At 36.7% G+C, this 12,499-nt stretch overlaps 1 protein-coding gene across 7 annotated transcripts in view; it reads left to right on the top strand.

Annotated features, from left to right (window-relative positions):
- Positions 1 to 12,499, top strand: part of PUM1 (pumilio RNA binding family member 1) — a 118,354-nt gene that overhangs the window by 33,296 nt on the left and 72,559 nt on the right. The window lies entirely within an intron of this gene.

The raw sequence follows: 12,499 nt of genomic DNA, 5'->3' as shown, positions 1-12,499 counted from the left end.
GTCTTAGAAAACTGAAGCACAGAGAAATTTACCCTTGGTAATAGACAAGTTTGTACACCTGAGGAAGGAAATCTGGAAAGTGCTTCTGTATATGGAGTAATAGTGAATCCTAACATGTTCCCTGGAAGTAGAATACGGTGAGATATATTTAAAACACAGCTTTAGATTCTCATCAGACATTACATGGGAATTCTATCCACAAGTGTGAGACAGCACAGTGGTTTGTAGAGGAAGGAATTTGATAGTGATTTGGAGAGCTGGTAACCCTAAGAAAGGTATAACTTGGTGACATAGAGATCTTATTAGTCCAGAACTTTGAAGTCACAGCTTCCAGTCTGAGCTCAGACACTCATCTTGTTTTGACTTTGCTTTTTCCATTTGTGAGACAAAGTAGGACTAGATAGCTTCCCAGGATCCTTTCAAGTCTAAGATTCTTGGATTTTGCTCATACTTTTATCTTTAAAAATCTAAAAATCAGGGATAGTTCTGTTTTTTTTTTTTTTCTAGGACATTGTACAGGGTATTGAAAAGATGCCTTTTTAAGTGTCTTTGCCCTCAGGTTCCATAACTTTTCATTGGGTTCTCTAATAAAAGTTCTGCAGTTGCCTAAGACATTGAAGTGTCTGTCCACTATGGCTTGTGGGTTGGTAATTCTGAAATCAAGGCAAGGGGGAGCCTAATGTGGATACCAAGTCTGTTACAATTTTTCCCCCACATCTTTCCATCATGACAAACAGAATGGCTCATAGAATTGGAGGCCTTGGGGTAGCTAAAAGTACTTCTAGGATCTACAGCACTGCCTCACACTGGCAATTCCTTGCAATTAGAGTCTCATGAGAGGAACTGAGTTGACTCCAAAGTGGAATTTGGGAAAGGAGATATATTGTCTGCCAGCAAGATCGTGCAGTCTTTCTTGGAGATGGGAGGAAAGATTAATATTGCCTTGTGGTATATTAATAGAAAAATATCTGACCAAGCAGTGTAACAAATCATTTTCTTTCCAATATGTAGCTTTTGAGTACTGATAGGAATGGTAAACGCTGCCTAGTTCCATAACTTTGTATTAATGCCATTTGGTTGTTGGGCATTTTTTTACATCTTGCTATTAAAATGAAATGTTTACTTAGAGAAAACATAGTAAGCCAGGCCATGTGATCTGGAGAAATGTGATCCCGGTTAATAACTTCCCTGTATTAGATTAATGACTGCGTTAGGGGTGAAGTGACCTCTTCATGATTCTTGTTTGGGAAAGTTCTTGGGATCTTGAAATAGTTTCGGGATTGGAGTTGGGCATTTTGAAGAACAAGATAAGATGAAGTTGTCTCCTGACCTTGAAAGTGTGGATGCAAATGACATTTGGAACCTGCTTCCCAATTCTGTCCTGTCTCTTTGAGACCCGTGTGGAACCCGCTCATTCCAATATCTGTCTTCTATCCTGTACTGAGCAGACGAGGTAGACCTCCCACCGTGTATGTTGAGCTATCTTGGAATGTTTGAATGCAATAAAACATGCTCCTTTGAAGCAGGATATATCTGATTTGCATACTACTTAATCTGTCTTCATTTAATTTCTCCCCTTTGATCCTTCTTTGGCTAAAATGTTTTCATTATTTTCGTCTACATAAGTATGCTTTATGTGAAGGCAATCTAACTAAATAGACTACAATTAAACATTAACACTTTCAAGACGCTTTGGCATTGAATTTATTACCTATGTGAATCGCCCAACAAGTTTTTGTGAGATATTAGTGCCATTTTTTTACATTAGGAAAATGATTTTAGGAGGTCAAGTGATTCCAGGCTACGGTCAAGTCTCAAGATGTTGGATTGACTTTAAATTCTGTTTCACTAGGCTTAGAAATACTGGGTTGGCCAAAAAATTTGTTTGGTTTTTTTCCATAAGATGGCTCTAGTAGCGCTTAGTTTTCTTTCACGTCATTTGAAACAGCTTTGTTAGATTATATTGTGACAGCTGTCATATCAGCGTGCACTTAAAAAAGACTTAAGCAAAATTGGTGAATTTTTGTGTAGCTATTTTAATATTAAAGATGGAAGAAGATATGCCACATTTTTGGCATATTATGCTTTATTATTTCAAGAAAGGTAAAATGCAGCTGAAACACAAAAGATTTGTGCGGTGTATGGAGAAGGTGCTGTGACTGATCAAATGTGTCAAAAGTGGTTTGTGAAGCCTCGTGCTGGAGGTTTCCTGCTGGAAGATGCTCCATGCTTGGGTAGAACAGTTGAAGTTTATAGCGATCAAATTGAGACATATTGAGAATAGTTAGCGTTATACCATGTGGGACATAGTTGACATACTCAAAATATCCAAATCAGTAAAGTCGCTGGTGAAAATGAAAGAGGTGTCTTTTATTTTTATGGGAAAAAAACCATGCGGACTTTTTGGCCAATCCAATGATAATAGCCGCAATATATTGAACATATATAATTTCCAGGTATTATGCTAATGAATTCATATACATTACAGTCTTCACAGTGGTTCTTCAATATTATGATGCCCTTTTGTAGACCAGGCAAAAAGGGATTTAGAGGTTAACATAATCATGAACCTGCTGTTTGAACCCAGATCTCTCTCCAAATCCCAAATTTTTTTGTTCACTTCTTCATGTTTACTGTCTGTCTATTATTCAAAATCCAGCCAAGATTATCAGCTCCTCTATAAAAGCTCTCTTGCTCTCACCAGTTAGAAGCTATGAAGGCAAATTCAAGTAGCAAGTTTTTTGTATCATTCTTATAGCCCCAATTTATTTTATACATAGTGATTTGTGTAAATGTTTTCTGTTTGCTTATACTTAAGTTTGTTGAGGTTGGGCTTCAGCTAATAATGTACTTTGTAAGCAGTGGCTGCCTAATGTATTTTTTTGAATGAACCTTATTGAATGAGACCTTTACTTATAGCAGTAAATATCTTTTTTAAGCATGGATTCCCCTTTTTCTTCTTTTTTACTTCAGAAGTTGGTCTTGTCTCCTGTCAAGAGACAACAATTCAAGTCAGTAAATATTTATTGTAAATATTCTCTGTTCAGAATACTTTTTTACCCTCAGGGATATGGGGGTGTGAAGGGGAGGATGAGGAACAGACATAACTGAAAAGCATTTATTCAACCTTCTCTGCAAATTTTTATAGTTTTGAACTATTAATTACTTTTGTTTATATAATTGTAACCAAATGAATAGGACAGTTTCTCTGGGTCATTTGCTGAGGCATGGAAATTTCCTCCTTATATATACACAAGCAGACATAATGGTATTTAGAAAACTGAAATTACTTTTGTTATATTTCTTGTTTAAACATGTATTAAACTCTGTTGTGTATAATTCTTGTTTATTGTTATTTGATGAGGAATCAGAACAGTTTAACATTTGTCTCGGTTAATTAGTGCATTCTGTGGTTCTCATAACAAAGCATGTAGAAAAAGTAGTTTATTTTCTGTACTGCTCTTCCCTGTATAGAGTAGCCATCTATGAAATATTCATCTCCTGGAATGCATGAGAAGGGGAGCTTGTCCATACCTGGCATACTGAGAGTCTTGTCTTGTCAGTTTAATAATTAAAAATATTTGGAGGCTGATTGGGTATGGGGATGGGTTTGAATACTGGGTCCTATTTTGAGGCAAAGGACCTTTTTCCCCTCTCTTAATTGAGCTCTTTGCTTTCTGCTTTGGGAATATATCATGAAGCAATCTAGATGTTTTCATGGTTTTATTTGTGAGCTTTACAGATTCCTAAGTAATCTGGAGGCTTAGCTTTTGTGCACTGGGCTCTCAGGAACTCTATAACAAGAATCATTTATATAATTATTAAAGTCTAGATGTAGTATAACAAGAATGTGGTTATATTATAGACCAAACCATACCGCTTATACATGTATGAAAACAAATGACCTTATTTGTGTATAGGTAACTTGCAGAGGTGACATAGTCCTCTGTTTCCCTACATGCTTTTCCTATATCCTGCAGCAAAAGCCTGGGTCACTCTGGGCATTTCTTCATTTTTTTGAACATACTTTACTGTTAGTCTATCAAGTTTTACGAAGACAGGAGAGAAAAGTTTCTTTCGGCTCTGTCCAGTAACTTTCAGTGGGAAGGTATAAAGAAAATTTTACTTTAGTGGATTCAGTAGTGAAGAAAGGATTACTGTGGAGCTTGCCCCAGGTTAATTTATCACAAAATAACATGGAGATAGAGGTCCTAACAGTGACTTTGAATTTTTTTGAAGAGCATGCTCTATGAAAGTATAGCCAATATCTTTTGTGTGTTTCTTTTCAAGGATGAAGTTGTTAACAATGATTGTGTTCTTTGGTAAAGAACACTTGGAAACCCCTGTGCTTCTTTGAAGAGAATGCATTTTAACAGTAATCATTACTGAAGAACTGTTTGAAATTCGATCTAATTTGTGGTTGTCCTAAAATTTACAAGCTACCAAATTTTTTTTACCTTTTTGATTCCTTTTTTTTTTTTTTTTACTGTTTCCCAGCAACCCACAGTGGATTTTCAAGACAACCTTAAAACTTCACTGTTGGACTTGTAAACTTTAATTTGCAACACCATATTCTTATATTTGTATCCTGTTTTCATCTAGCTTTTGCACTTAGTTCACTCTATAGAATAGATAGCCGATTAAAAGAAATTCAGTGGTAGACTGGCTTATGTATACCTAGTGACATCATTCTTGATCATATTAATGGGCTATGGGTCTTCACTTTTGAAATCCCATAGCTTTATTTTTTAATGCTTTGAAACCTGAGAAAGGCATCTAAGCTATAGTTTGAGCCTTCCTTGCCCCTATTTCCACCGGTTCCTTTTCTGACTGTTTTTTGCCTAGGTTGCTATAGTGATCTTCGCCTAGCCCTCAGCATCCGTGTGCTTTCCCTCACCCCATTTTATAGAAGAATGTCAGATTCATCTTTTAAAGTTAGTTTTTATGATGTTACTCCCTGCTGGATTAGAGCCCAGCTCCTTGGTGCTCCTGGTGACCGGAATAGTTGTGCTTTTACACCCTTTCATTACTTCTCTCCTGTGTTAACGCCAGGCTCTTTTTTATGGGTGGACACCTGCCCCGCTTCCTTTAATTTCTACCTTTGCTCTTTGTGGAAAGTCCTTTTCACTGTGTTCTCTCAATGCACCCTCTGCGCGCGTCGCCCCCATCCCCACCCCCATTAGGACATTCCTTGACCAATCCTATCCTAGGTTGTTGTTCCTTTCTTCATTTGTAGTGGGTTTTGAAGTGTAACAACTGTACGACACTGTTAGTGTGTTTATCTTAAAATGCTTCCTAAATGTATCAATTTGATTTCTAGTAGGTTTTTCTTTGCTGCCTTTTACTACTTTAATTATTCCAGTAGTGGCTAAAGGCAGGTTGTTCAAGTAATACTTTTTATATCAGTGATGCTTGAGATGTTGAAACTTACAATTTTTTCAGTAGACAGAAATGTAGTATTGGTCTTCCAGATGTGGAAGAGTAGATCAGATTGCCTCATATTGTCCAAGCCTAAGTGATTCATGGGATTTCATCCTTATTGGTGGAAATGTTATTAAAGGACATTAGATACAACTATTAACAGTGCTTATGAAAAGTAGTTGACTTAGCAAAATATTTTTTAAAATCTGTTAATTTTATATACTGCATAATTATAATTATGTAAAAATGAAACTTTTTTTTGAAGAATGTATTCAATTTCAACTAAGACATATTTAGTTAAGGGCCCATTAATATGGACATTCGTTTTCAGTAGTAATTATCTTGCTATATAAGCTGAAAATGTTAAGAAGTAATTACGACATGTCAGGTTGTGATGCTGCCTTGTAGAGAAATGTGGAAAAACTATAGCAAATGTTTATTTCTAGGAAGTTTTTTTGTGATTTGAATTGAATAGCACAAAAATGTTGTAATATTTAAAAATAATCTTGCCCTGACCCTTGTAGCCATCTTCCTGCAAACTGAAAGGTCACCCTTTCTGTTCCCAGTCAGGGCACATGCCTGGGTTGCAGACTGGTCCCCATTTGGGACATGTGTGAGAGGCAACTGCTCAGTGTTTCTCTCACACATCAATATTTCTCTTCCTCTCTTCCTTCTCCTCCCTCTAAAAATGGATAAATAAAATTTTAAAATAAAAATAATCTTTACATATATGTATTAAGCAACTGATTAAAAAGAAGGCAGGATAGCTCCTTAATTCGTAGATACTATATAAATGGAAAGTGAGAATTTAGATCATATTCCTGAAACCATCTTTGTGATTAAATCATTGAGCACTTTGAACATTTCTTATTTAAGCTATAGTTTTTGAAGTGGATTGGAAGTTATTATCTGCTTACTTTAAAATGTTTGAAACATGTTATGAGCTCTCCTCATAAAATTGCACTGACTTTTGTCATTTTAAAATTATGAAGTGAAATGTCTCTACTTAAGAGAAGAAGCCTTTTTTATTTGTAGTGAATTTAGTACCACCATAATGTCAGTTTTTATTTATTAGAATATCAATTCTAAGTCATAATAGAAGTGTATTTTGTAGCCCTGACCGGTGTGGCTCAGATGGTTTTTGTGTAGCCTGGTAGTGGAAGGGCCGCGCGTTTGACCACTGGTCTGGGCACGGAGGACAGCCAGTCAGTGCTTCTCTCTTGCATTGATGTTTCTCTCTTTCTCTCTCTCCCTTCCTCTCTCTTTAAAAGCAATTTAAAAAAAATGTTCTCAGGTGTGGATTAAAAAAAATAGTATATTTTATAACAAGTCATCCATAATGCCATGACACCAACAAGTACCTATTTCAGTTTTTATTTTTCTTTCCAATCTTGATCCCAAAGGGAAGAGGAGAAGCAGTCTTTACATGAATATTTTATTTTTAAAATTTACTCTTATTTTATAAATATTACATATAGTCATGGCTCTTTTGGGTGAGCAGCTTACATTGTTGTGGTACTTATAGCTACCTTATTGAACATTTAGTTCCCAACTTTTTTGCTCTTGTATGTTGAATATAGAATTTTTCTTTTTTTTAATCCTTGAGATAAATTCTCAGGAATGAACATAACTCAATGTATATATATATTTTCTGATATGAAATGAATTGTCCAAAAGAATTGTAACAGTAATCGGTATACCTTTTCTTTAAGCCTTTAAAAGATATTGATTTACACTTTTATATTTAAAGTGTTTCTTGTTAAATCTTTACTAATAATTTATATGGGTGTAGGTCATAGTATTTATGAAAGTGCTTTGTACTTTCACAGTATCTTTCACAAAATGAGTGAAATCATTTGATTTCACCACCACCATCTACAGTGTGGAGGGCTAGGTAAGCCCTGTAAGGGCACGAAGATTTTGAGAAGGGATTTTTGAAAACTTTCACGCATTAGAGCTCTGACTAGAACATGTGACTATCAGCACTAACTGGTAATACTTTACATTTCAGTCAGTTCTGAAGTGTTTTTTTCTGAGTTAAGGCCAAATTCTTTTAATGTAATTAGATATTTATTACTAAGAGATTAAAAAAATGTGGGGGAGGGCCTATATCTTACCAGCTAGTTAAAATGTCAGGTGTTTGACTTGAGCATTGGCTACATTCCAGTGAAACTAAGCTTGTGTTGGAATTTTGCATTGCCAGATAACATGATCAAACCTGATCATTGCCTGCAGAGCTGTAGCATTCCTGTGAATAGGGCTTCTTAAGGAGCCACATTTCTGCTCTGAGAGACAGCTCTGTTGCAGCCTATGCTGAGTATATAAGCAGTGATCTAATATTTTATTCCTTTTGAGTACAGAGTACTTGTTGGAGTGTGTGTGTAGTGTTGAGACCATCAGAAAACTTCATTGATACTTCCCTATGCAAATATTAGTGCTGGTATGGTCAAACAAGCCCAGTCCTTAATAAATCATCCTGCCTCTTAGTTTCTGCAAAGCTGCAGTCATGGTTCTTCTTGCAGTGTTTTGTTAGGGCTCTTAATTTTTTGGGATTTGCACTGAAGAGGGCTGAGTGATGCTGTGCTCACATCTGTTGGCTGGGCACATGGGAGCATTTCATTGACCAGTCAGTAGCTTTGTTAGTATTATTTAACAACAAAGAATTAGCAGCTAATTCTTTGGTTGCTCTGTGTTTAGCATTGTTCTTTATACATCATCTCATTCAATGTTTGTAACAGTTTGTTTTGTAGGTGATAAAACTGAGGCATATAGAGGGGTTAAATTCACACAGTTGGTATTTAAAACCAGTTTTTTGTAAATGATTTCAGAGCGCCTGTGTGCTTTACCACTATAGTATGTCTTAAAATAAGCCTAGAGGTTCTTGACATTCTCAGCCCTTTATTATCTCCACCTCTTTTAAAGGGGTCTTAGGAGGGGTTAATATAATGATTGATTGTAAAAGTGTGGCTTTGTGCATTGTCTCTTTTGTTGGATGATAAAATAAAAAAGGCATTTCCAATAAAAATTTAGAGGTTTCCCAAGTGGATAACAGTATTTGTAAACCAATGCTTGATTTCTGTTTTGTTCTCCAGAAGCCCATGAATAGGCTTACTTGATTTTCTCTTTAAGCGTTCTCTTTTACAAACCTGTAATTCAAGCTGGGATAATCGTGTGTGTTTCTCCCAAGGATTTGAGAATAGTCACCATTAGAAGGGGTCATTAGAAATCTTATTTAATGGGATACTGCAAGGAAGAGTTCAGGTCTGTTGTGTTGCTGGGGAGGATATAGGTTTTCCCAAGTCCTTGTTTGCAGTTTCATAGGTCTTCAAACAGGGACTTCGATTATTAATTCAGAGATGATTGGATTATGATATTAACCCACACTAACCAGAACCACAAGAGACTAATGTAAAAAAATCTAATGTAATGCATTTTACTAATTTATAAGGAGAAATAATAACTCTCAAGTTGACAGGATAATTGCGTCCAGTGATCAGCATGCTTGGCTATTGGAGGAAGCCAAGTTCTTATACAAAGGTTGCTTCGTAAGCAGAGTCTGAACCAGGGAAGTTACTTGGATGTTTTAGGCTACTGTAGTCAAGCTCCTGTCTAGCCTGATGCATTGGTGTTTTTTTTTGTTGTTGTTGATTTGTTTTTTTAATAAGGATAGACTTACAGTACTGCCAAGTGGATAATACTGCTTACATCTGACTCCCTGGGCCTATCTTGCTTTTGTGGGACCAATTCCTAATTCTTGTTATCTTCTCTCAGAGTTATCAAATGTTTTAATCCTCTTATTGCCTAGTGTTTTGTTTTTTTTAAGTGAATTTTGTAAACCTTTGCTGTAATCTGTTCTTTTTTTTGTGCTGTCAAGGAACAGCATTTATTTCCAGCTTCTTGGTGGGGTAGGCAAACTGCAACTATCTTTTCATCCACTAGGTGCACTTCAGTCTTTGGTGACTGAATTTAGATGTGGTTTAAGTGAAGGTTTGGCAACTGCTGGCATTTATGCCAGTGGGTTGGTGAACCCCAGCATGTTTTAGCCAGTGCTGTCAATGACTTTACCTCCAGATCAGTTACTGTTGATTTTGAAATAACAATTGGATACTCAATATCACTTTGTTTTATAATTCAGTAGATTTTATACTTTTAATATGATCAGATTTGAACACTAACATATTTCCGTTGACTCTTGAATATGTGATTACTACTAATTTTCAGTAAGCTTAACATGTCTGAGTTGATTTGATTTTAGAGAATTTTAAAAAGCCAGTCATCTTTTAAATAAGATCTATAAGACAGAGTAGGTGATAACATGAAATGGAATGGATATAATTTATTTCCAAATTCAAAAGTTAACTTGCATTTTAGATATTAGAAATGAAACAAGAAGTGCTTCTTGAAATCAAACTCAAGGAAGTCTCTTGAATCTAAGAAAACTCCCCCATATACTCACAACTATATCAGTTACCTGTTGCTATATAACAAATCACTCCAAAATTTAGTGGCTTAAAATTACACAGTTTGAGCCCCACAGTTTCCAGAGGTCAAGAACCCAGTCATGGCTTTGCAGTAGCCTGTATTTCAGGGTCCTTCTCAAGCTGCAGTCAAGAGTTCAGCTGGGGCTGCAGCGGTCTTGAAGTTCAGTTGGGGAAGGGTCTGCCTCCAAGTATATTCAACATGGTTGATGTCAGGATTAAGGTCCTCACAGGTTATTGGACTGAGGGCCTTCATTCCTAATGAATTGATGTCCAGTGACCTCTCATGGTTTGATAACATAGCGGCTAGCTTTATCTGCATGGAGCAGACAAGAGAGATGAGGGCAAGAGAGCAAGAGAGGAGTAGAAGCAAGATGGAAGTCCATTGTTTAAAACATAATCTTGAGAGTGAAAATCCATCACTTTTGCCTTGTGTTATTCCTTAGAAGCAAGCCCACAGTCGGGGACAGGTATTACTAAGGGCATGAGTACCAGAGGAGTCATTTCACATGCTTCTCCCCACACAGCTGAGGAGTGGAGATGGGAACATTTTGGAGAGAAGAAAGAAATACTAAGTTCTGTTTAAGATCCAGAGACTCTGAAGGAGTTTAGTAAGTTTGCTTCTGTCTTTGCTCAGGTACTTTCGTACAGTACTTTTCTTTCCTTCCCATTTGCAGGGCACCCTTGCAATCCATAGTTTCTACCTTTTTTCTCCAGCAGTCAACGTGCTGCCACCCCCTCTCTCCTATCACCTTTATCTCTTACAGACTTGCCTTTCCAGTCCCTGCTGTTTTCATTGATAATAGTTGATTGATCTTCTTGCTGCTACTTTGCCAAAGCTTATTGAGTTCTAGTTCTTTGGGGGCTGTTCCTAGCATCTATTTAGGATTTCTATGTATACTGATTGTTGATAGTGGGAGATATATGGCCTCTTGGTGTCCGACTAGGGTCTTGAGGTTTTCGGTGTGTATTCCTATGAGACCTGTATTTATTACCACTTTGAAATAGAATCTTCATTTTTTAGAGCCTTTCTACATGTTGTATTTTTGTTTCCTTTTGAGAGAATTTATCTTGTATATAGCTTTGCTTGTATGTTCAGCTGCTTTTGCTGGCTTTATGTGTTAGGACAGCCTGGTAAGCCACAGTGAAAGATGACAGGATTCCAAGAAGTCATTTTGGAAGCCTTGAATTCAAGGACGACTGCTTTCAGTAAGCAATTTGACAATTTATGGGCGGATAATATGTATTTTGCACATGGAGGCTGATACTTATAGGAGCTTTTCCTTAAGCTTTCAATAAAGATTTCCCAGTTTGTGTGGAGAGGGATGAGCGCTAAAATGAATATTTTTGATCACCTTAGCTCTCTTTCCACTGTTACATGGAGAATAACATTAACAAGTGAGGTGCCCCTTTTGCTGATGTTTTTTCTTTTGGCACACCAAAGAGAAGTAAGTAGTTGTGGGCTCCTGTTTGCTCACACTCCCTACAAACTATAGGAGGTAAAAATAAATCAGAGTGTTAATTGGAAAGGGGACAACCAAAAGGGAAATAAATTCTATTTGTAATCTTGTGAGAAGGCATTTTTGAGACTAAAAGAAGTTGTTTAAAAACAAGAGTTCTTGAATTGTGCTTGAGTAGTTCACATTAATTTTCAGTATCCCTTCTGTGACTTACAGCTATTTTGCCTGCTGTGATTCCATTGAATACATTTATTGAGAAACTACTATGTGGCAGGCATTGTGCTAGGCACTCATCAACAATACTTCTAAATCACCACACCAGCTTGAAAAAGATTTCCTTCATCAATGCAAAGAGAATGAGGCCCAGGACAGTTCGGTGATTGTCCTAGGACATGTGAAGGTTGTCTGGTCCAGGGCTTCCTTATTCTACTACTTACCTATATGGTCTGGACTCTTCCTCCTGTTTGTTCCTTCCCTGCCTTCTCAGATCTTCTCAAATTAACAGACCAGCTGTCTCCTTATTTCCCTCAGAGAATGAACCTGAGAGGCTCACTAGGAATTGACTGCTTATAACTACTCATCTTGAAGTAAACCTATGCTTCTGTGTAACTAGATGCTAGACCATAATCTGTAATCTGTCATGCTCTCGTTGGATTAGAAAAAAGGACCTGAAGAGAAATGCGTGTGGGAAACTGCTTTGGTCCAGGTAGTAACCCATGTCTGTCAGATAGATTTACAGAACTGGATTAAAATTATGCTCAGGAACCTAAAATTTAGGTTTGGAAAGTTGAAATTCATTTTAGTGAGGACAGGATTGCATTATTCCTCCATTTTCATTGGGTGATGGGTTTTGTATAGGAAAGGTAAACATATTGTGGAGGAGAGCAAATGGTTTGCGCTCTCTCTGAGAAATTCAGCTCTGCAGGTGTGCTCTTTTATGTTCAAAAGCAGTGATTAAGTACTGTCTCAAACACCTGAATTTCTTGTCTGACTAGTAGCAGCTGAAATGAAAACATAATTAGAAGAAATAAAGAGGGACATTTCAGTGGGTAAAGCTGATGACAAGAGAATGAAGAATGATGACATTCTAGTGGAATTTTATTTTGTAACTCTGGTTATGAATGCTTTGATTGATCTTTT

The sequence above is a fragment of the Pteronotus mesoamericanus genome, unplaced genomic scaffold, assembly GCF_021234165.1.
Source record: "Pteronotus mesoamericanus isolate MK-2021 breed Mesoamerican mustached bat unplaced genomic scaffold, CSHL_Meso_final contig_221, whole genome shotgun sequence".
Taxonomy (NCBI): Eukaryota; Metazoa; Chordata; class Mammalia; order Chiroptera; family Mormoopidae; genus Pteronotus; species Pteronotus mesoamericanus.
This window is presented reverse-complemented; position numbering and strand designations above follow the sequence as displayed.